General features: G+C 39.2%; 1 long non-coding RNA gene across 1 annotated transcript; it reads right to left on the bottom strand.

Moving 5' to 3' along the window:
* Positions 1 to 678: 678 nt before the first annotated feature.
* Positions 679 to 23252, bottom strand: LOC131484095 (uncharacterized). The gene is made up of 3 exons (XR_009248020.1): positions 23181 to 23252; positions 931 to 1070; positions 679 to 847 (listed from the first exon to the last, which is right to left on the bottom strand). It is a non-coding gene; the product is annotated as an uncharacterized LOC131484095 (long non-coding RNA).
* Positions 23253 to 23625: the final 373 nt, after the last annotated feature.

The raw sequence follows: 23625 nt of genomic DNA on the forward strand, positions 1-23625 counted from the left end.
GGTACTTCACTTTGGGTCTTCCATCTTGTTTTTAACAAGGAAACGTTCACAATCTTAACAGCAGGCCAATAGTCCAAGAAGTTCATCTTTCATCCCTGAAAGGACAGAGTTTTAGTTTATAAAATACATTGACACTAAAGCTGTAACAGCCCTGGAGCAGGGACCAACTGTTCCCCACTAGCTCCTTTGGGCTGATTATTAGTGGTCATTAACAGATGACAAAACAGACTCCTAGGTGGCCAGGCTGATGCTGGCCCAGCCACAAAGTCTAACATAAGACGTTAAGCTTTGGGAAGACCCTCTTCCTCATACTGGCCCCTCGTCTAAGCTTTTAGGTTTTTTGGGGGGGTGTGCAGAGAAGGGGAGTTAAGCTCTTCCTGAGTTTGCGGAGTCTTAATTGCTTTCGCCTCAAAGAATCCATGTTGAGATCTGAAGTGACACATCTTGGACAGATCATACTCTCTTCTCAGGGGACACCACACTCAGTCCCTAGTCTAGTGTTGCATGCACAGAATACGAGCAGCAACGCTACCCCTCCCACACACCCTTCAGGTTTGAGCACACAAACTTAGGGGTACTTTGCATCTACAGCGCTTCGATTTTAGGAAACCTGGTTCCTGTTTCAGCCTAGCACTAAACATTAACAATACCGTCAAGGGCAAAACATTTACCTTACCCGTGTCCCAAGGTGCTGTTGTCAGAATTGGTCACTGGTCCAATGAGAATTAGTCATTGGAAATGTGTGAAGAATACAAGATGACCTCTATTTTGGATTACTACAGGTCCTTCCTTCATCTGAAAGAATCTCCCAAATAACATACAAGCATCATGGTTATTTGAGAAGACGCTAAAAGAAAAAAAAAATGTGATGCATGGATTTTCTGTGAGGCCAAACTTCCCAGCTTAAAAAACCAGCTTGCCAGTGGCTACCTTGGAGCTGCAAGCAGCCTCTGATTACCGTCAGGAAAGGGTCACTCAGCAGGCATCTTGTGGAATGAGACCAGCTTCAGCTCCGGGCTCCACTGTTCCTGACTTGTTTTGGAGGCTTCTCTAGGTCTTACTTTTGTCATCTACAAGTTTAAGGACAGGTTACAACAACAGTATCTTAACTCCTAGTTAAAATAAGTAGGAAAAATTCCTTGTACAAGGTCTGTTGCAAAAACCGGATCCATTTTAGCTATTCGAAGAGGTAGCCTAGTGGTTTAGGATGGAGACCCTGAGCCAGACACTGCTCCAGACGCAGGGCCTGCCCTTCACTACACATGTGGTGATGAGGTTACTGGGACCTTCTGTCTCTATGCTGGTTAATTCATAAAATGGAGACAGTAGTAATGAAGCCTACATCATAGGACCATTGTAAGAATTGTGTTAATATCTGAGCTCTGAGAACAAGGTCTGGCAGGTGCTATCCAGTATATAAATGCTAACTACATGGTTGTTCACAGGAATCCATCTTGAAGGAAGGTCCAGAGGATCTTCTACTTATAGAATACCAGCAAGTATGCAGAGTAGAGACAGCACTCCCTATCCCAACCTCGTAAGTGTAAGAACACCCATAGATCGATACAGATATTAAGATCTAGAGCTCTATGTTGATATCGATAGGTGTATCACCATATAGGTGTATATAGGTGTATATACACCATATAAGATACATATACATATGTACACACAGGACTATATCAACATACGTATATACCTATACATGTGTATCAGCAAATGTTAGAAGAGGTCTGAATGTGCAGCAAAAGGGCAAGATCAATTCTCATAAACTGTACCCTCACAACTAGAGAAATTCATACAGTAATTCAATATGCCTCAGTGAGAGTAAGCTTCTAAGCTTCTTTAAAAGCTGAAACATGCTAAAAGTATATAGGAGATAGTCCTACTTATAACATAGGTCTGAATCATAAGATATGACAGTACACAAAATCATATTTCTAAGAAATACCTGAGGGGCGCCTGGGTGGCTCGGTCAGTTAAGCGTCCAACTTCGGCTCAGGTCATGATCTCACAGTTCACGAGTTCGAGCCCCACGTCGGGCTCTGTGCTGACAGCTCAGAGCCTGGAGCTGGTTTCAGATTCTGTGTCTCCCTCTCTCTCTGCCCCTCCCCTGTTCGTGCTGTCTCAAAAATAAATAAACGTTAAAAAAAAAAAAATACCTGAAAGCAAACCTTCTACACGAATGTGTTCAATATCGACTCAAATGGTGAAAATTCTAGTGTAAGAGAATCGGGAACTTTAACACTTTCTGGTGTGCTTCTGGGGGGAAATCAGATTGGTTTCACTGAATTTTTGCCAGGAAAAAAAACTACGTAGGGAAGAATGCTTGCTGAAGTAAAGAGAATCCAAAAGCATTTTGAAAACGTGCCGAGGGTTTACAAAATCTCCCCAGGCTAGAGAAACAGGACATCCCGAATGTCAGAGACCCATAGTGACACGTTTGCCCTGATTCTCCTTTCGTTCAGTTTCAAATGTGTGCCTTCAAATTTTAATCCTTAACGTAAATGTACTCACCTTTGATGACACTTAAATGTTGGGCAATACTTGTCATGGCAAACCCTCCAAAGGCTTGTTCATGACCATTCATCTGTTTCTTGATTTTTATTAGACTCACCGTATCTTTTAAGATAGAATTCTCTGTTTTGAAACACAGAAGGTTTTTGATATTCCATAAACCACTGTAATTTAGGTCATATAGGTCTTTAGGGTTGGTTTTTTTTTTTTTTTTTTTTAGCCATTTAAAAAAAATTTGACATGCCTAGGTCCTTAGGGTTTAAAAAGCAAAAGGCTTTAAGTTAGCAGGAAGTTAAGACAACAGTGATAATTAAACCCCAAAATCAATTTAAAACACACCAAAGTTTTACAGGCACCGGGGTGGCTCAGTCAGTTAAGAGTCCAACTCCAGATTCGGTCATGATCTCGCAGTTCACGAGTTCAAGTCCCACCAAGGGCTCTGTGCTGACCACTCGGAGCCTGCTTCGGGTTCTGTGGCTCCCGCTCTCTGCTCCTCCTCCACTCTCTCTCAAAAATAAACATGAAAATTTTAAAACACACCCAAATTTTAGTGTACAAAATGAATGAATTCTAGCGTCCAACTATACAGCCATTCATCAATAACTCAACTACAGCCCAAATGTCAATGATCAGTACCCCTTGGATTTTGAGCACCTGGATGCAGGCTACTTTACCCTTTACGTTAGAATTATTCTTGGCAAGTGTGTACGACACAGGAAAAAAGTTGGTCTTGATTAAACAGCATCACTGGATACACATCAAATTGATTCTTGATTTCATACGTAGAAGGTACGGCAAACACCTTTTCCCCCCACCATGCTGTTTAAGGAATAGAATTAGAAGTACACCTCTGAGGGGCACCTGGGTGGCTCAGTTGGTTAAGTGTCTGACTTTGGCTCAGGTCATGATCTCACAGTTTGAGAATTTAAGCCCTGTGTCGGACTCTGTGCTGGCAGCTCAGACCCCAGAGCCTCTTCAGATTCTGTGTCTCTCTCTGCCCCTGCCCCACTCACACTGTCTCCCAAAAATAAACATTTAAAAAATTTTTAAAAGCACACCTCTGAAACTCCTTGTTAACTCATTTCTATCATGACCTTCCTCAGAGTCAAGGCGCACCATTATGAATTTTGGGTCAAATGATTCCTGTGTTTTCCCTTAGAGTTTTACTACCTATGTATGCATTCCTATTAATAGGTTACAGTTTGTTTTTTTTTTTTTTTTAACTTTTCTGTATATTTACATACATTTATGCCTGACATTCATATACACACAAGAGTTCATGCGTATGTGCTTATATATACACGTGTATGTACTTTTCTGTAAGTATACACTGCATGAAATTTTCTACAGCTCATTTTTTTTTTCCCTCCCCCAGGGCTTCGGGATTCACTTATATCAATGAGGGAAGATGAAGTTCATGACTCATGCCCTTCTGGAGTTTTCATTGAAGGGGTAGGTCAACTGCTTATTTTAGTACAAATATATTTAAGGCATACAGTGTGGTGACCCGATATGTAGGTTGACATGATCATGACTGTCAAGCTGATAAACACCTCCTCTCCTCACATAGTTACCACTGTGACGGGCGCACCTAAAACCTACTCTTAGCACATCCAGTATTCGATACAGAATTGCCAACTGCCACCCTCGTGAGGTTTAGGAGATCCCAGGACTCAGTCATTCCACAGAGCTGCCACTTTGTGCCCATTTCCCTACTGTCGGCTTCTACATGTTCAACTTTTTAGATTTCAGGGGAGAGGTTTTTCTTCTGGGTCCGGCTTTTTCCACTTAGCATGTCCTCCACATTCATCCATGGTGCTGCAAGTGACAGGGTCTCCCTTTTCACAGCTGAGCTTTTCACTATACCACAATTTCTGTATCCGTCTGTCAACAGGCACTTAAGTTGTTTCCTGATTTAAGCTATTAGGAATAGTTCATTTGAACTTGAGGGTGAATTTCAAAATCCCGATTTCATTTCGCCTGAGTAAATACCCAGAAGTGGTGGGCTAGATCACCTGGTAGTTCTAACTTTTTGAGGAACCTCTATACTGTTCTTCACAGTGGCTGCACCAATTTACACGCCCCCCCCAATAGTGCATGAGTGTCCCTTTTCTCTATCTCCTCACCAACATTTGTGATCTTGTATTTTCTTAACAGCATGAGGTGATGGAGCTCACTGTAGTTTGGACGGACACTTCCCTTGATCAGTGGAGATAAGCCCCTTTTCATATCCCTGTAGGACATTTATACATAATTAAAAATGGGGAGACATTTCTCAAAATAAGTTTTTTCTCCTCTTTACAGCTATTGATCCATAGGAGTTCGTTAGACATTTTGAATATTAACCCCTAATCGGTTACAGGGTTTGCAAGTATTTTCTCTCATCCCACAGGGTGACTTCATTTTATTGACGGCTCCTCTTGGTATGTCAAAGTTGAGAAGTTTGATGTAGTTGTGCTCATTCGCTTTTGCTTTTGTTGCCCGTGTCTCAGTCACATCCCAAGAAGTTACTGCCAACGCCAATGTCCAGGAGCTATTTCATGTTCTCTCAGGAGTTTTGACGGGTTACTATTTACATTTAAGTCTTTATTCTGTTTTAGTTCTTCTGCATGGTTTAAGGGTCCAATTTCATTCTTTTGCATGTGGATACTCGGTTTTCCCAGTACCACTGAGAATATATTGTGTATTTTTGGTGCCCTTGTCAGAAGCTGGTTCACCATATTTACTTGGATCTCCAGGCTCTCTATTCCCAAAGTCTATGCTAGTTCTCATGCCAGCGTCCTACCGTTATGATTAATGTTCACTTACAAAAAGCCCACAGCTAACGATCAACGGGAAAAGGTAAAAAGCTCTTCCTCTAACACTCAGCCCAAGGCAAGGATACTCACAGCACTTGTATTCAACACAATACTGTATTTAAGAGCAATGGCTAGCAGGCCAAAAAAGAGAAGGTATTCAACTCAGAAGAGGAGTAAAACTATGCTTGCAGAAGACACGATCTCATAGGTAGAAAACCTTGAGGACTCCACAGAACCACTGAAACCAAAATTCTATGAAGTGGAAGAACAGAAAGCATACAAAAATAGTTGTATTTCTCTACATAAATAATTTCCATTAAAAGGAAACCAAAAACAATTCCATTTAATATCAGGAGGAGTTCTGGCTTAAGATGGCAGTATAGGAAGAGAGAACTCATCTCCACAGAACAAACTGAATTCCACCTACTAACAAACCATTCCTCCTGAAGAAAAACCGAGGGCAGGGCAAAAAGCTTCCCAACTGAAGAGAGAACTGTAAGAGATGTGGACATGGTAACAAGAGAAACCCCCAACACTGCCACTGGGGATGGACAGTACGTAGGGACCAAGAACAGATCCCTCCGTCCTTGGGCAAGAGCAAAAAAAGCTGCAGTATTCAAGAGAAAGTAGCATGCAAAACAGACAACACTAGGAACTCTGGGAAGCAGTGGAGAAGTTGCAGGAAAGTTATCCAGGTCAGAGGGACTAGAGAACTACATGGTTTATGTTCCCACCTGACCTTGGGACAGAAAAGCATTGGTCATACAAAGAGACGTGAAAAGGAAGCTGGGTTGCAATATGTGTATTTGACAAAATACTTTTTAAAAAAAGGCTCAAGAGACAGGATAATATATAATCCTGAAGGGAATAATCCAACAAAGAGGTACAACCATTAAGTATTTATGCACCAATCTATAAAACTAAGAAATAGCAATACAGTAATAAGAGACTTTAACACCCCCCCACATACATCACTGGATAGCTCAAACAGAAAACAAGGAAATGGCAGCTTTGAAGGACACATTCCACCATATAGATCTAACAGATACCTTCAGAACCATCCATCCTGAAATAGAATATACATTCTGAGTGCACATGGAACAGTCTCCAACATTCTCTAGAATAGATCACCTAGTAGGCCACAAAATAAGTCTCAACCAGTTCAAGACTGAAGTCATACCATGCATCTTTTCTGACAAGGCTATGAAATTATCACAAGAAAAAAAAATCTGGAAAGAACACAAACACATGGAGGTTAAATAACAGTTTAACAATGAATGTCAACCAGGAAACCAAAGAGGAAATAGCAAAACACATGAAGACAAACGAAAAACACACAACGGTCCAAAATCTTTGGGATACAGCAAAAGCTATTCTAAGAGGAAGTTTATAGCAATTCAGGCCTACCTCAACAAGCAAGAAAGCTCTCAAGGTAAACTTCCTGAAGTAGCTAGAAAAACCAAAAACAGTAAAAGGAAATAAAGATTTGAGCAGAAATAAGCAAAATAGAAACAAAAATGGACCTATGAAACCAGAACCTGGTTCTTTGAGAAGATCAACAGAATTGATAAATCTTTAGCCAAGATCCTGGGCTGGGGGGAACCACACACAAAAAATTCCACAAAACTCAAAATCAGACTAGAATACCACAAAACTACAAAAGCTTACAAAGGAATATTATGAAAAATTATCCATTTCTCTGGATTAGCATATAGTTTCCTAGAAAAATATAAGGCCCCCAAACTGAATTACTAAGAAATAGAAAAAATTTTAACAGTCCAATTGCCAGCAATGAAACTGAATCAGTAATCAATTCCCAACACCACCACCACCACCCCAGGACCAGACCACTTCACTTATAGACCACTTCAATTATACCAAACATTTAAAAAATAATCCATACTGCATCACCTGGGTGGCTCAGTCAGTGAAGTGACCCACTCTTACTTCTGGCTCAGTTCATGAGTTTGAGCCCCATTTTGGGCTCCATGCTGATGGTGCAGAGCCTGCTTGGGATTCTCTCTCCTCCTCCCCCCCTTCTGGTCCTCCCTCAAAATAAACTTTAAAAAATTCTTTTTAAATATTTCAAGAAAAATCTATACCTGTTCTTCTCAAACTATTCCAAAAAAACCAATACAACAGAAAGAAAAGGAGAGCTTCCAAATTCACTTTGTGAAGCCAGCTTTACCCTGATACTAAAAGTAGATAAAGACACTGGAAAAAAAAATACTACAGCAGGTCACTATTTCTGATGAACATAGATGCAAAAATCCTCAGTATTAGCAACACAAATCCAACATATTAAATCATTCACCAGATAAAGTGGGATATTGCTGGAATACAAGAGTGATTCAATATTGGCAAATCAATCCACATGATACATCACATCAACAAAAATGATAAAACACAATCATTTCAATAGATGCAGAAAAACATTTGACAAAGTATATCAATTCATGATAAAAAAAACCCTCAACAAAATAGGTTTAGAGGGAATATAACATGGTGAGGACCATCTATGAAAAACTCATGACTATCATCCTCTCTATGGTGAAAAACAGAGCTTTTCCCTCAAGATCAGGAACAAGACAAGGATCACATTCACCACTTTTTCTAAACGTAATACTGGAAGTACTGGCCACATCAGCCAAACAAGAGGGATTTTGATAAAGAAACACTATCACTGTTTTCAGATGACTTAATAGTACACATAGAAAATCCTAAAGATACCATCAAAAAAAACTACTGGAAGTAATAAAATCAGGCAACTGGCATGATACAAATTTAATGCCCAGACATTGGTATCATTGGTAACATTTTTATCCCTTAACAAGGTTGCAGAAAATAGAGACGATCCCATTTACCATTACACCAAAATTACCTAGGAATAAACTTAACCAAAGAGGTAAAAGACCTGTAACCCCGAAAACAAAATAAACACCAGTGAGAGAAATTGACACAAATGGAAAGATATTCCATCTGCATGAATCAGAAGTCATGATGTCAAAATGTCCATATTGCCCAATCTACAGTTTCAATGCAATTGCTATCAAAATTCCAATGGCATTTTTCATAAAACTAGAACAGATTAATCTTAAAACTTGTATGGAACCACAGAATACCCCAAATAACCAGAGCAATCCTAAGAATAAAGCTGGAGGTAACAATTCTAGATTTAATATGTTACACAAAGCCATAATAATCAGAACAGTATGGTGTTAGCACAAAAATAGACACATAGATCAATAGAACAGAATGGAGAGCCAAGGAAACCTACAATTATATGGTCAATTTGTCTTTGACAAAGATGACATAGAGATGGCCTACAGACATGTAATGAGCAATATCGAGCATTTTCTCATCAGGGATATGTATAACAAAACCACAATACATTACTTCACAGCTGTTAGAATGGCTACAATCAAAAACAACCAACAACTGATCCATCCATGTCGTTGCGAAAAGCAAGATTTCATTCTTATGGCTGAAATAAAAGAAGTCAGGAATAGCATGATTTCACTCCTATGCAATTCAAGAAAAAAAGAACCCCCCCTCAAAATACCCCGACTCTTAACTATAAACAATGGTTATCAGAAGGGAAGTGGGTGGGGATATGAAGTATGTGGAGGGTTTTAAAGAGTACTTTTCATGAAGATCACCCAGTAATATACAGAATCATTCAATCCCCAGATTGCACACCTGAGACTCATGTAACACTGTATGTTAATTATACTGGAATTAAAATTTTGAGACTGAAGTACTTAATACAGCCTCTTCAGATAACCAAAGTAGTTGTGCAGCAAGAGAAAATTAAATTGAAAGGAAATGGCCGTAAGTGGATATAAGGAAAATATGAATAAAAAGGTGTAAATTAGGACTGAACTTAAGTCACCGAATTAATATGGACCCCTATTTACTTAGGTTATGTATGAACCTCATGGTCTCCACAGACCCAAAACCTATGATATCCCCCTAAAAAAAACAAGTCTAAGCATTATACTCATTGACTGGAAAGAACAAGATGAAACTTTGTACAAAACAAGAAAACATTTTTAAATAGTAATTAAGTACATATCAAAAAAATACTTTAGATTATCTAAATTCTCAAATCTAAAGACAGAGTGGCAGAATGGAGAAAAAGGGATCTGTATGCTGCCTATAAAAGGCTCACATCAGACCTAAAGATCTATATAAACAAAGTGAAGGAACAGAGGAACATTCACCATGCAAACTGAAGTACAAAAGGAAAGCAAGAGTAGCAACACTTATAGCAGACAAAATATACTCTAAAACAAAGACCATAACAAGAGACTAAGACAACACCATTACATATTGATAAAGGGACCTAATCAACAAGATGACATAACATTGTAAATATCACAAGTGCTCTCCTTAATACCCATCATCCATTTAGCCCATCCCCTGAGGAGCACTGGGTCTTTTAGGTAAGAGATGAATCACTAAATTCTACTCCTGACATCAATATTACACTATGTTAGCTAGAATTTAAAAACTTGATACAAAAAAAAAAAAAAAAAAAAAAAAAGATGTAAATGCCTATGTACCCAACCCTGAAGCATCTAAATACATAAAGCAAACATTGACAAAAAACTAATAGCAATGCAATAGTTTGGGACTAAAACTGCATTTACATCAATGGATAGATAATCCAGAGAGGAAATCAATGAGGCAACAAGGTCTTTGACCCATTGGATCAGATGGACCTAACATATCCAGAACATTCCGTTGAAAAATGGAATACATATTCAAGCACAGATGGAACATTTTCCAGAATAATGTATTCAGCTGTAAAACAAACCTCAATAGATTTAAGTTTGAAATCATACTATGCTTTTTTCTGGTCACAACAGTATAAAACTAGAAGCTTAAAAAAACAGGACAAAAACCAAACACATGGATACATGGAAGCAACCAATGGGTCAATTAAGCAATCAAAGAAGAATTTAAAAAATATATAGATACAAATGAAAACAGTCTGAAAAATCTCTGGGACACAGCAGGAATAGTTTCAAGAGGGAATTCTAGAGCATTACAGGCCTACCTCAAGAAACAAGTTCAAACAATCTAACTTTACACCTATAGGAAATAACAGACTAAAATACAGAAAATTAGTGAAATCAAGAGCTAATCCTTTGACAAGGTTGACAAACCATTAGCCAGCCTCAAAAAAAAAAAAAAAAAAAAAAAAAAAAGGACTCAAATCATAATATCATACAAATACAAAGGATTATAACAATACTATGAAAAACCATATGCTAACAAACTTGGCAACCTAGAAGAGATGGATAAATTCTGAGAAACAATATTCCAAAAATGAACCAGGAGGAAATAGATCATCTGGACAGATGGATTACAAGTAAAAAAATTGAACTGGTAATCAAAAGACTACCAAAAAACAAAAGTTCAGAACAAGATGGGTTCACAAGTGAATTCTACCATTTAAATGAGTTCACACTTATTCTCCTCAAACTATTCTGAAAAAAATAGACAAGGAAAATTTTACCCTGATACCAAAACTAGATGAAGACCCCACACAAAAAGGAAACTATAGGCCAAGTTCCCTGAAATAGATAGAAAAATCCTGAGCAAAATAATGGCAAAACACCTAAAACAATACATCAAAAAGATCATTCACCACAATCAGGTGGGATTTATTCCTGGATTCCAAGAATGGTTCAATACTCACGCTATTGGGTATTTACCCAGGAAAAACAAAGCCATTAACTTGAAAAGATATGTGCCTCTACGTTTATTGCAGCATTATTTGCAACAGCCAAGATCTAGAAGCAACTTAAGGGTCCATCAACAGATGAATGGATAATGATGATGCGTGTATATACAATGGAACATCACACAGCCTTTAAAAAGGAGGAAATCATGGCATTTCCAACAACATGGATGGACCTTGAGGTTACTATTCTAAGTCAAATAAATCATACTAAGACAAATACCATATGATTCTACTCATAAATGCAATCTAAAAAATAACGGAAAAAGAATGAGAACTATAGAGAATTGATGGTTGCCAGAGTAGAGAGTGGAGGGGGAGGGGATGATCAAAATGTGTAGAGGGAGATACAGGCCTCCTTGTGGATTAAGTTCCAGAAATGAGAAGCAAAGCATAAGGAATATAGTCAATAATATTGTAATAGCAATGTAGTAGGGCAAGTGATAGTTCTACTCATGAACACAGTATATGGTATAAACTTGTCTCATCACAAAGTTGTACACCAAGAAATAACTGTATGAACTATACTAAAAAAGTCCATTAGCATAACAACTTGTATGAAATGGACATTTAGGAGTCCATTTATCCAAGGAAGATCTATATACTGAAAATTATAAAGAACACTGATTAAAGACACTGAAGACACCAATGAAAGATCTCCCTATTTCACGGATTGGAAGAACATTATTAAAAAAGTCCTTCCTATGCAAAGCATTCTACAAATTCAATTTAATTATCCAAATTCCAAAGAAATTTTTCACAGAAAATTCTAGAAGTCATACGTAATCATAGATCCTGAATAGGAGAAATAATCCTGAGACCATGAAATGCAGCCAGACCAACACTAAACCATCTTGCACACCTAGAAAACTGATTTGAGGATTAACACAACAATCTGCACAACCTGAACCACAGAATTATTGAAGAAAAAATTTTTCTTTTCCATTAAAAATATTTTTCCTTTAGTTTTTACATTTTTTGCTTTTATGTAATTTTTTCAAATTCTATTTTACATCCATTTTATTTTAGTCTACTACAGTGTATTCACTTTTTCAAATTTTAAAGTGATTTTTTCTTTTTCATTTTTCTTGAATACAGAAAAATTCAGTTTTATTTTTAATTTTATTAAAATATTGTTCTTTAATTTTTTCCACTATATTCTTTACTTTTGTGTAAGTTTTTCAAATTCCATTTTACTCCCATCATCACATTTTAGTCTACTTCAGTGTATTCATTTTTTCAAATTCTCAAATGATTTCTTCCCCTTTTCCTGCAATCTTTCAAACCACTTTCAACACCCACACCAAAACACACCCAGGATCTAGCATCACTTATTCAATTTTGTGTATTTTTAATTTTAATATTTTTTTAAATTTTTTTAAATTTTACTTTTTCTACCTCAATTCCTTTTCTCCCTTCAAAATGACAAAACAAAGCAATTCGCCCCCAAAAGAAAGAACACGAAGAAACGACAGCCAGGGATTTAACCAAAACAGAAGATGTCTGAACCAGAATTTAGAATCCCACTACTACTAGTTGGTAGTCGAAAATAGATTAGACTCCCTTTCTGCAGAGATAAAGGTAAAAAAAAAAAAAATAGCCAGAACAAAATTAAAAATGCTCTAACTGAGCTGCAATCACGGATGGATGCAGCGGCAGCAAGGATGGATGAGGCAGAACAGAGAACCAGCGTTACAGAGGACATAGAGAATAAGGAAGCAGAAAAGAAGAGGGAGATTAAGTCCAAAGAGCAGTATATAAGAATTAGAGAAATCAGTGACTCATTAAAAAGGAACAACGTCAGAATCATAGGCATCTCAGAAGAGGAAGAGAGAAATGGGGGTAGAAGGGTTATTGTGAGATCATAGAATACTTTCCTAACCTGGGGAAAGACACAGACATCAAAATCCAGGAAGCACAGAGGACCCCCATTAAACAAAAACCAACTATCAACAAGGCATAACATAGTCAAATTCAAAAAATACTCAGGCAAGGAGAGAATCACAAAAGCAGCAAGGGGGGGGGGGGAAGTCCCTAACCTACAAGGGAAGACAGATCACATTTGCAGCAGACCTACTGACAGAAACTTGGCAGGCCAGAAAGGAGTGGCAGGATACATTCAATGTGCTGAATCAGAAAAATATGCAACCAAGAATTCTTTATCCAGCAAGGCTGTCATTCAAAATTGGAGAAAGTTTCCCAAAAGTTAAAGGAGTTTGTGACCACTAAACCAGCCCTGCAAGAAATTTTAAGGGGGACTCTCTGAGGGGAGAAAGATGGAAAAAAAAATATATGTATTCATGGGTGTGTGTATACCAATACACACACACACACCAAAAGCAGCAAAGATTAGAACACCACCAGAAACTCCAACTCCGTAAGAACATAATAGCAATAGATTCCTATCTTACAGTACTCACTCTAAACGTCAATGGACTCAATGCTCCAATCAAAAGACATAGGGTAACAGGGTGGATGAGAAAACAAGCTCCATCTATATGCTGTTTACAGGAGACCCACTTTAGACCTACAGACAACTTCAGATTGAAAATAAGGGGATGGAGAACCATCTATCATGCTAATGGTCAACAAAAGAAAGCCAGAGTAGCCATACTTTTTTTTAAATTTTTTTTAACATATGAGATTTGTTGTCAAAATGGTTTCCATGCAACACCCAGTGCTCATCCCAAAAGGTGCCCTCCTCAATACCCATCACCCACCCTTCCCTCCCTCCCACCCCCCATCAACCCTCAGCTTGTTCTCAGTTTTTGAGAGTTTCTTATGCTTTGGCTCTCTCCCACTCTAACCTTTTTTTTCTTCCCCTCCCCCATGGGTTTAAGTTTCTCAGGATCCAAAGAGTGAAAACATATGGTATCTGTCTTTCTCTGTATGGCTTATTTCACTTAGCATCACACTCTCCAGTTCCATCCACGTTGTTGCAAAGGGCCATATTTCATTCTTATTGCCACATAGTACTCCATTGTGTATATAAACCACAATTTCTTTATCCATTCGTCAGCTGATGGATGTTTAGGCTCTTTCCATAATTTGACTATTGTTGAGAGTACTGCTATAAACATTGGGGTAAAAGTGCCCCTATGCATCAGTACTCCTGTATCCCTTGGGTAAATTCCTAGCAGTGCTATTGCTGGGTCATAGGGTAGGTCTATTTTTAATTTTCTGAGGAACCTCCACACTGTTTTCCAGAGTGGCTGCACCAGTTTGCATTCCCACCAACAGTGCAAGAGGGTTCCCGTTTCTCCACATCCTCTCCAGCATCTCTAGTCTCCTGATTTGTTCATTTTGGCCACTCTGGCATGAGGTGATATCTGAGTGTGGTTTTGATTTGTATTTCCCTGATAAGGAGCAACGTTGAGCATCTTTTCATGTGCCTGTTGGCCATCTGGATGTCTTTAGAGAAGGGTCTGTTCATGTTTTCTGCCCATTTCTTCACTGGGTTGTTTTTCGGGTGTGGAGTTTGGTGAGCTCTTTATAGATTTTGGATACGAGCCCTTTGTCCGATATGTCATTTGCAAATATCTTTTCCCATTCCATTAGTTGCCTTTTAGTTTTGTTGGTTGTTTCCTTTGCTGTGCAGAAGCTTTTTATCTTCATAAGGTCCCAGTAGTTCATTTTTGCTTTTAATTCCCTTGTCTTTGGGGATGTGTTGAGTAAGAGATTGCTACGTAGAGTAGCCATACTTCTATCAGACAATCTAGACCTTAAAATAAAGACTGTATCAAGAGATGCAGAAGGACATTATATCCTAATCAAGGGGTCTATCCACCAAGAAGACCTAACAATTGTAAACATTTATGCACCAAATTTGTAGCACCCAAATATATAAAATCAATCACAAACGTAAAGAAACTCATCGATAGTACTACCATAATAGGAGACTTCAACACCCCACTCACAGCAATGGACACATTATGTAATCAAAAAATCAACAAGGAAACAATGGCTTTGAATGACACACTGGATCAGATGGACTGAACAGATATATTCAGAACATTTCATCCTAAAGCAGAATATACATTCTTCTCCAGTGCACATGGAATGTTCTCCAGAATAGACTATACTGGGACACAAATCAGCCCTAAGCACAAAAAGATCAAGATCATACTGTGCATATTTTCAGACTACAACGCTATGAAACTCAAAATCAACCACAAGAAAAAGTTTGGAAAGGTAAATACTTGGAGACTTAAAATCCTACTAAAGAATGAATGGGCTAACCAAGAAGTTAATGAAGTTAAAAAGTATACAGAAGGCAATGAAAGGCAGTCATAAGTATATAGCAATCCAGGCTTTCCTAAAGAAAGATCTCAGATACACAACCTAACCTTATGCCTTAAGGAGCTGGAAAAATAGCAAATAAAACCCAAAATCAGCAGACAGGAAATTATCAAGATTAAAGCAGAAATTAATGCTATAGAAACCAAAAAAAAAAAAAAAACAAAAACCTAACAGATTAAGGAAACCAAAAGCTGGTTCTTTGAAAGAATTAAAATTGATAAACCACTAGCCAGTTTTATCAAAAAGAAAAAAGACCTAAATAAAATCAAGAATGAAAAAGGAGAGATCACAACACAACAGAAATAAAAACAGATTATGAGCAATCATATTCCAATAAAATGGGCAATCTGGAAGAAACAAATTCCTACACACATGCAATACCAAAATTGAACCAGGAAGAAACAAATTTGAACAGACCCATAACCAGTAAGGAAATTGAGTTAGTAATCAAAAATCTGCCAAAAACAAGAGTCCAGGGCCAGATGGCTTTCCAGGATAATTCTACCAAACATTTAAGGAAGAGTTAACACCTATTCTCTTGAAGCTATTCCAAAAAACAGAAATGGAAGGAAAACTTCCAAACTCGATGAAGCCAGCATTACCTTGATTCCAAAACCAGAGACCCCACTAAAAAGGAGAACTATAGACCAATTTCCCTGATGAACATGGATGCAAAAATCCTCAACAAGGTATTAGCCAACCGGCTCCAACAATACATTAAAAACAATTACTCACCATGACCAAGCAGGATTTATACCTGGGATGCAGGGCTGGTTCAATATCCGCAAAAACACTTCACATGATTCATCACATCAATAAAAAGGACAAGAACCATAAGATCCTCTCAACAGATGCAGAGAAAGCATTTGACAAAATATACCATCCTTTCTTGATAAAAACCCTCAAGAAAGTAGGGATAAAAGGAGCATACCTCGAGATCATAAAAGCCATATATAAAAGACCTAGTGCTAATATCATCCTCAATGGGAAAAAACTGACAGCTTTCCCCCTAAAGTCAGGAACAAGACAGGGATGTCCAGTCTTACCACTGTTATTCAACATAGTATTGGAAGTCTTAGCCTCTGCAATCATACAACACAAAGAAATAAAAGGCATCCAAATCAGCCAGGAGGAGGTCAAATGTTCACTCTTCACAGATGACAGGATACTTTATCTAGAAAACCCAAAAGATTCCACCAAAAAACTGCTAGAATTGATTCACGAATTCAGCAAAGTTGCAGGATATAAAATCAATGCACAGAAATCAGTTGCATTCCTATACACCAACAATGAAATGACAGAAATCCAGGAATCTATCCCATTTACAGTTGCACCAAAAATCATAAAATACCTAGGAATAAATCTAACCAAAGAGGTGAAAAATCTATACACTGAGAACTATAGAAAGCTTATGAAAGAAACTGAAGACACAAAAAAGAAATGGAAAAAGATTCCACACTCCTGGACAGGAAGAACAAATATTCTTAAAATGTTGGTACTACCCAAAGCAATCTACATAGTCAATGCAATCCCTATCAAAGTAACACCAGCATTCTTCACAGAGCTAGAACAAATAATCCTAAGATTTGTATGGAACCAGAAAAGACCCCGAATAGCCAAAGCAATCTTGAAAAAGAAAACCAAAGGAGGCAGCATCACAATCCCAGACTTCAAGCTATACTACAAAGCTGTGATCATCAAGACAGTATGGTACTGGCACAAGAACAGTCAGATCAATAGAACAGACAACCCAGAAATGGACCCACAAACATATGGCCAACTAATCTTTGACAAAGCAGGAAAGAATATCCAATGGAATAAAGAGTCTCTTCAGCAAGTGGTGCTGGGAAAACTAGACAGCAACATGCAGAAGAATGAACCTGGACCACTTTCTTACACCATACACAAAAATAAACTCAAAATAGATGAAAGACCTGAATGTAAGACAGGAAGCCATGAAAATCCTCGAGGAGAAAGCAGGCAAAAACCCTCTTCAACCTCGGCCGCAGCAACTTCTTACTCAACACATCTCCAGAGGCAAGGGCAACAAAAGCAAAAATGAACTACTGGGACCTCATCAAAATAAAAAGCTTCTGCACAGCAAAGGAAACAATTAGCAAAATTAAAAGGCAACTAACAGAATGGGAGAAGAGATTTGCAAGTGACATATCAGATAAAGGGTTAATACCCAAAATCTATAAAGAACTTATCAAACTCAACACCCAAAAAACAATCCAGTGAAGAAATGGGCAAAGGACATGAATAGACACTTCTCCAAAGAAGACATCCAGATGGCCAACCAACACATGAAAAAATGCTCAACATCACTCATCAGGGAAATACAAATCAAAACCATAATGAGATAGTACCTCACACCTGTCAGAATGGCTAACATTAACAACTCAGGCAACAACAGATGTTGGCAAGGATGCGGAGAAAGATCTCTTTTGCATTGTTGGTGGGAATGCAAGCTGGTGCAGCGCCTCTGGAAAACAGTATGGAGGCTCCTCAGAAACTAAAAATAGAACTACTCTATGACCCAGTAATTGCACTACTAGGCATTTATCCACAGGATGCAGTGTGCTGTTTCAAAGGGACACATGCACCCACGTTTATAGCAGCACTATTGACAATAGCCAAAGTATGGAAAGAGCCCAAATGTCCATCAACAGATGAATGGATAAAGAAGATGTGATTATACACACACACACACACACACACACAAAATGGAGTATTACTTGGCAATCAAAAAGAATGAAATCTTTCCATTTGCAATTACATGGATGGAACTGGGGGGGTATTATGCTAAGTGAAATTAAGAGAAAGACAATCATGATTTCACTTCTATGAGGACTTTGAGACAAAACAGATGAACATAAGGGAAGGGAAACAAAAGTAATATAAAAACAGGGAGGGGGACAAAACAGAAGAGACTCAAATATGGAGAACTGAGGGTTACATGAGGGGTTGTGGGAGGGGGGGATGTGCTAAAAGGGTAAGAGGCATTAAGGAATCTACTCCTGAAATCATTGTTGCACTATATATTAACTGATACAGATGTAAATTTAAAAAAGTTAAAATTAAAAAAAAAAAAAAAAAGAACTGGTGGGGTACCTGGGTGGCTCAGTTAAGCGTCTAACTCGATTTCAGCTCAGGTCACAAATGTCACACGATTCACAAGCTCAAGCCCCATGTTGGGCTCCACACGGAGCATGGAGTCTGCTTGGGATGCTCTCTCTGCCCCTCCCTGGCTCTCAAAAAAAACTTAAAAACAGGCTCTGTGCCATAGGTCTTGGTAATGAATCTTTAGGTCTGACACCTAAAGCATAAGCAACAAGGAGAACTACAACTAAAAAGCTCCTACACAGTAAAAGAACAAAGTGAAAGGGCAACAGAGTGGCGAAAGATATTTTCAGGCCATATCTGATAAGGAGTTAATCTACAAAATGTATTAAAAAACTCCCACAAAAGCAGGGAAAAAAATAATCCAATAAAGACACTCTACTAATAGCCAACAGGTACGTGAAAAATGCTCAACCATTAGCCATTAGAAAACACATCAGAACCACAAGGAAGCATCACCTCACACCTGTTAGACGGGCTATATAAAAGGGGTAACAGATGCCGGTGTCGAGAAACAGGAAGTCTGTTTTTACGGTTATTTGGGTTGGGGGGGGTGGGGAGAAGCAGTAAGGGAGGGAGACAAAATCCCAAGCAGGCTCCACACGGTCAGTGCAGAGCCCAACGTGGGGCTAGAAGTCACAAACCGTGAGATCATGACCAGAGCCAAAGTCAGACGCTTGACTGATATGGTATACACACACCTGCCTGTAGAGTATTGCTCAGTCCTAAGAAAGGAGGAAACACGGCTATTTCCAACAGCACAGACATTGAGGGCATTACCACCAAGCAAAATAAGCCAGAGGAAAACCTACTGCCTGATGTCACAGCTTGCATCTAAAAACAAAAGCCAAACCCATCAGATTTGTGGTTACCAGAGACCCGGGCCAGACGTCAGGGAATGGAGAAGGTGGCAAAAAGGCACAGGGTTTGAACTGTAAGATAAGCAAGCATTCACGATGTAATGTAAAAACTGTTTATCACTGCTGTATGATGTATGCCCAAGTTGTTGGGAGTAAACCCTAAGAGTTCTCATTCCAAGGAAAGAATAGAAAACTTCTGGTTTTATCTTACCTATAGGAGATGACGGATGTTAGCTAAGCTCGTTGTGGTAATCACGATACACATTGTCAAACCTTTATGCTGTATGGTTTATTAAATTCAGGATTGACCCTCATGACTCTCTGGAAACTGGCAAGACTAGGATATGGCTCACAGCACCATCACCAACATAGACCACACGTCAACAAACCCCAGTGCCAGCTTACCAGAAGCCATTCTTCCATACCACCCCATCCTGACTTTTACAGAAATCACTTTTCGTGTTTTACCCCATCACAGGTGCTCAACACCAGTTCAATTTTGACTTTCGTGAAAGTGCAGTTTTTAGTTTGCTGTTGTGCAAATCATGGATTTAGTACCATGAACTAATGTTTTACTGCAAATGCTAACACTCCACTGAATGTCCTACGACACAGGTATCTATTATGCTTTTGAGGCATTTTTACCCCAGTCTGTGGCTTTTGTAAATAACGCCTAAAGTACTCTCCAACATGTATACGGGCACATAGTTCTGTAGGGAAATATGTTTGAAAGGCTTTCCAAGTCAGTCTTAATTTATGCAACTCTAGTGGCCTATGCTAAATTGTTCTCAAAAGTGCTTGAAAATGATTCAAACTCCATTATTTCCTGCATATGAGAGCACTGCTGGTTCTATATACATATTGCAAATATGTGTTACCCCTGTGGTATGTCCCTTTATTCCAGTCTTTCCATAAGCACAAGTTCTTAATTATAGTGTCCAATTAGTTACTGGTTTCTCCAGACTCTTCTCCACGGTTTATGAAAACGTTCTAGAATTGAGAAGGCTATGCTATTTTGTATCCACAATGCTTATGTTTGCAATGATACAGAGTAAGCAGCTTTTTAAAATATGGTTCTACAAGTAACCAGTTTCTGCAGGCCCCCTACTACATTGTATTTTTCCATCCTGGAGTAATTTATCTTAATTACAGTAACTTAAAAAAAAGCTACAGTAGGAGCGCCCTGGGTGGCTCAGTTGGTTAGCTCAGGTCATGATCTCAGTTTGTGAGCTCAAGCCCTGTGTAGGGCTCTAGGGCTGACAGCTGGGACCCTGGAGCCTGCTTCAGATTCTGCATCTCCCTCTCTCTCTGCCCCTCCCCTGCTTGTTCTCTCAAAAGATTTATAAAAAAAAAAAAAAAAGCTACAGTAATCCAGTAGAGGAAGCTTTCCCACCAATTTTCTCCTAAATTTTTGGCTATTCTTGACTTTTTTATCCCCATGTAGGTCTTAGAGTCATCTTATCAAGCTTCATAATCTGTTATTTTCATTAGAGATTCAAGTAATCTATATTTGGAGGGATAATTAACATTTTCATAATCCCCTTTGTCTTGTTTTCATATTAAGGCAATCCTGGCCTCAAAGATGGGTGGGGTTTATTATCTGAAAGTTTCAAATTTGTCTTTATATTTTGTAGAGTATCCTAAAATATGGCCTCAGAAATTACTTCAGGTGTGTGTGGTGGCTCAGCTGATTGTCCGTCCAACTCTTGACTTTGGCTCAGACATGATTCACCGTTCACAGGTTTGAGCCCCTAGTCCAGCTTTGCTGACCGTGCAGAGCCTGCCTGGGATTCTCTGCCCCTCCCCACCGTACTCTCAAAAAGAATGTTTTTGGTTGGTTGGTTTAGATTGCATTTTTCTAGTTAGTTCTATACTTAATCTAAATTTAAGGTAATTAAGTCAGTCAAGATCTTAGTTGTATCTCCGTCCATTTGTATTTAACGTCACCACTGACGTGTTTAAATCTTTTTCATTCTACTTGCATTACTTGTTCTTTGTCCCGTTTTAGTCTTTTAAAAACTTTTCGGATTTTCCTTCTAGTCTATTAAACACAACGTTTGAAGAGAGCAGGGAGACGATTGGGTTATCTCACAACCAACTTCCACCTTTCATTTATCGAGCTGTAAATTCCACGGGACTTCTGGCTTGTCCAGATATTTGCCCAACCACGATCCATTCATCAGAGGATGCACTTAGAAAATCCAGGAACATTTAAAGTATAGAAAAACCATTTGCAGAGGGATCAAGAGTAGGAAGGCATCAGAGTTCTTAAGTTTACCTGAGCTTTTTAGATAAAAGATGTGAGGCAGACGTTTAAGAATGAACATCTTGTAAAGTTCTTTTCCAGGGAAGCAGGAGTACAGGGGAGGCAGTGTGGAGAAGAACCGATGAAGGGAAGTACTGAGCAGACCCCGGCATCAGGGACAAGCATGGCTGACTGCCCAGTGTTCCAAGACATTTTCACAAAGACCTTACACAGGAGATTTAGAACAGGCGATCTAGGGAAACCACAGAGAAGGCAGGCTCCAGCTCTGCCCTAATTCTCCCTCCTCCCATAGGTCAAAGGTCACCGCTCTACAATTTCACATCACACCACCTTGCCCCTTTCAGGAGGGCCCTGGAGCGCCCAGGAATCCACTAAGTGCAGGACAGCCAGGAGAGAGGGGCAGGGGTCTCACTCTGTCCATCTGCTGCTGCATGTGGCCCAGATTCATGGCAGGAGAGGCCCAAACATCAACCCTGCTCTGACAACTTATCCAGAACACCAACTACAGTGGTCTGGCCAAAACCCAAGTCTCAGGGAGAAGGGGAGATATGTGAAGGTCCAGGAGCAGGGTTATGTGCAGGACTGTTCACACTCTTCCTCAGACCTGCTGGACCCTATATCACACTTCTATCAGGGCCTTGAAGGGGATGCCCTCCATTCTCGCCCCCAAGAGACCTACGGGTTCGAAGCCTCAAGTGACGGCATGCCATATTCTCCTACAGAAGTCAGAAGACAGTCGGCAAAGCAGATGCTAGTTCCCCTTACTGTAGGTGGTGCCGTGTTGTAAATGCTACCAATTACCTTCCCCCACCCCTGCCAGCTCGTTTAGATTTGCCTCACCTTTAACCAAAACTCAGGTTCGGGCTGCAGGGGTGATGGGAGCACAGTCTTCTAGCACCCTGTCACTTCTGACTGCCTCTCTGTTATTGGTGAGCTGAGTACACAAGCACAGAGAGCTGGCCTAGTGAATAGCAGACTCCCCCCACATCGGTCTAGAAGTCCTTGGTAAATGTGATGCTTGGCTGGGTTCTCTTCCCTGGTTTTCAGATTTTAATTAGTTTCTTCAGATTTTAAGTTTCCCAGTTATGGCAAACTCTGGGCTTTGCATTTATTCTGTACTTGACTCCTAGGACTTTTTGAATCCTGAGAGTATCAGCTTGGGAAAGTTTTTAGTCCTCTCCAATCCATTGTTGCAATTTACCTGCTTCTCCAACTACAGCAGGGGAGGAGCAGAGAGAGGGAGGGATACACCAAATCTGAAAGCAGGCTCCAGGATCTGAGCTGTCAGCACAGAGACTGACATGGGGCTTGAAACCCACGAACCATGAGATCCTCATCTGAGCCAAAGTTGGAAGTTAACTGAGCCACCCAGGTGCCCGTTTGTCCTATTTTGAGACAATGTTTTGTTTCCAAATGTGTAAAAATGCTTAAAGGCCTTATCCTTCTGATTTGTTGTACTGTGTTTTTAGGTCATGTACCCTCAATGCAGACTTTTTGCCAAAACTCCTGGTCCTTGAAGTCAGACAGGAGAAATAACAAATGTAACCCTTTATTAACTGTATGGTTACCTTTCCCAGTGTCCTTTGCAGATTCGAGTTCCTCTCTAGTGTCTTACTTTTGCCTCAAAGATTCCATTACTTCTGGAAGAAAAGATTTAGCAACTTAAGCGTTGGGCTATTTTCTCCATTTTTTAAAGTTACTTGTGATCCTTATTTTTTTTCCCCCTCTGATCTTTGAATATGGCATCCCAAGGACTCCCGGCCTCCAGAGTTACTGAGGAGAGCTAGGAAATAGGCTGTATCAGCTTGTAGGGGCTCCCTTAGAGACGAGGAGTCCTTTCCTCCTGGCTAATAATTGCTTCGGTTTTTGACAAGTAAATGCTGCATGTGTCCAGGTGTGACTCACTTTTGGTTTATTTCACTTGAGTTTAACATTTTTAAAGTTTCCAGCCATTTCCTTCAAGCATCCTGTTTTCCCTTTTCCCTCCTCTAATACTGCATTATGCACATGTTT

Source organism: Neofelis nebulosa, chromosome 8, assembly GCF_028018385.1.
Source record: "Neofelis nebulosa isolate mNeoNeb1 chromosome 8, mNeoNeb1.pri, whole genome shotgun sequence".
NCBI lineage: Eukaryota > Metazoa > Chordata > Mammalia > Carnivora > Felidae > Neofelis > Neofelis nebulosa.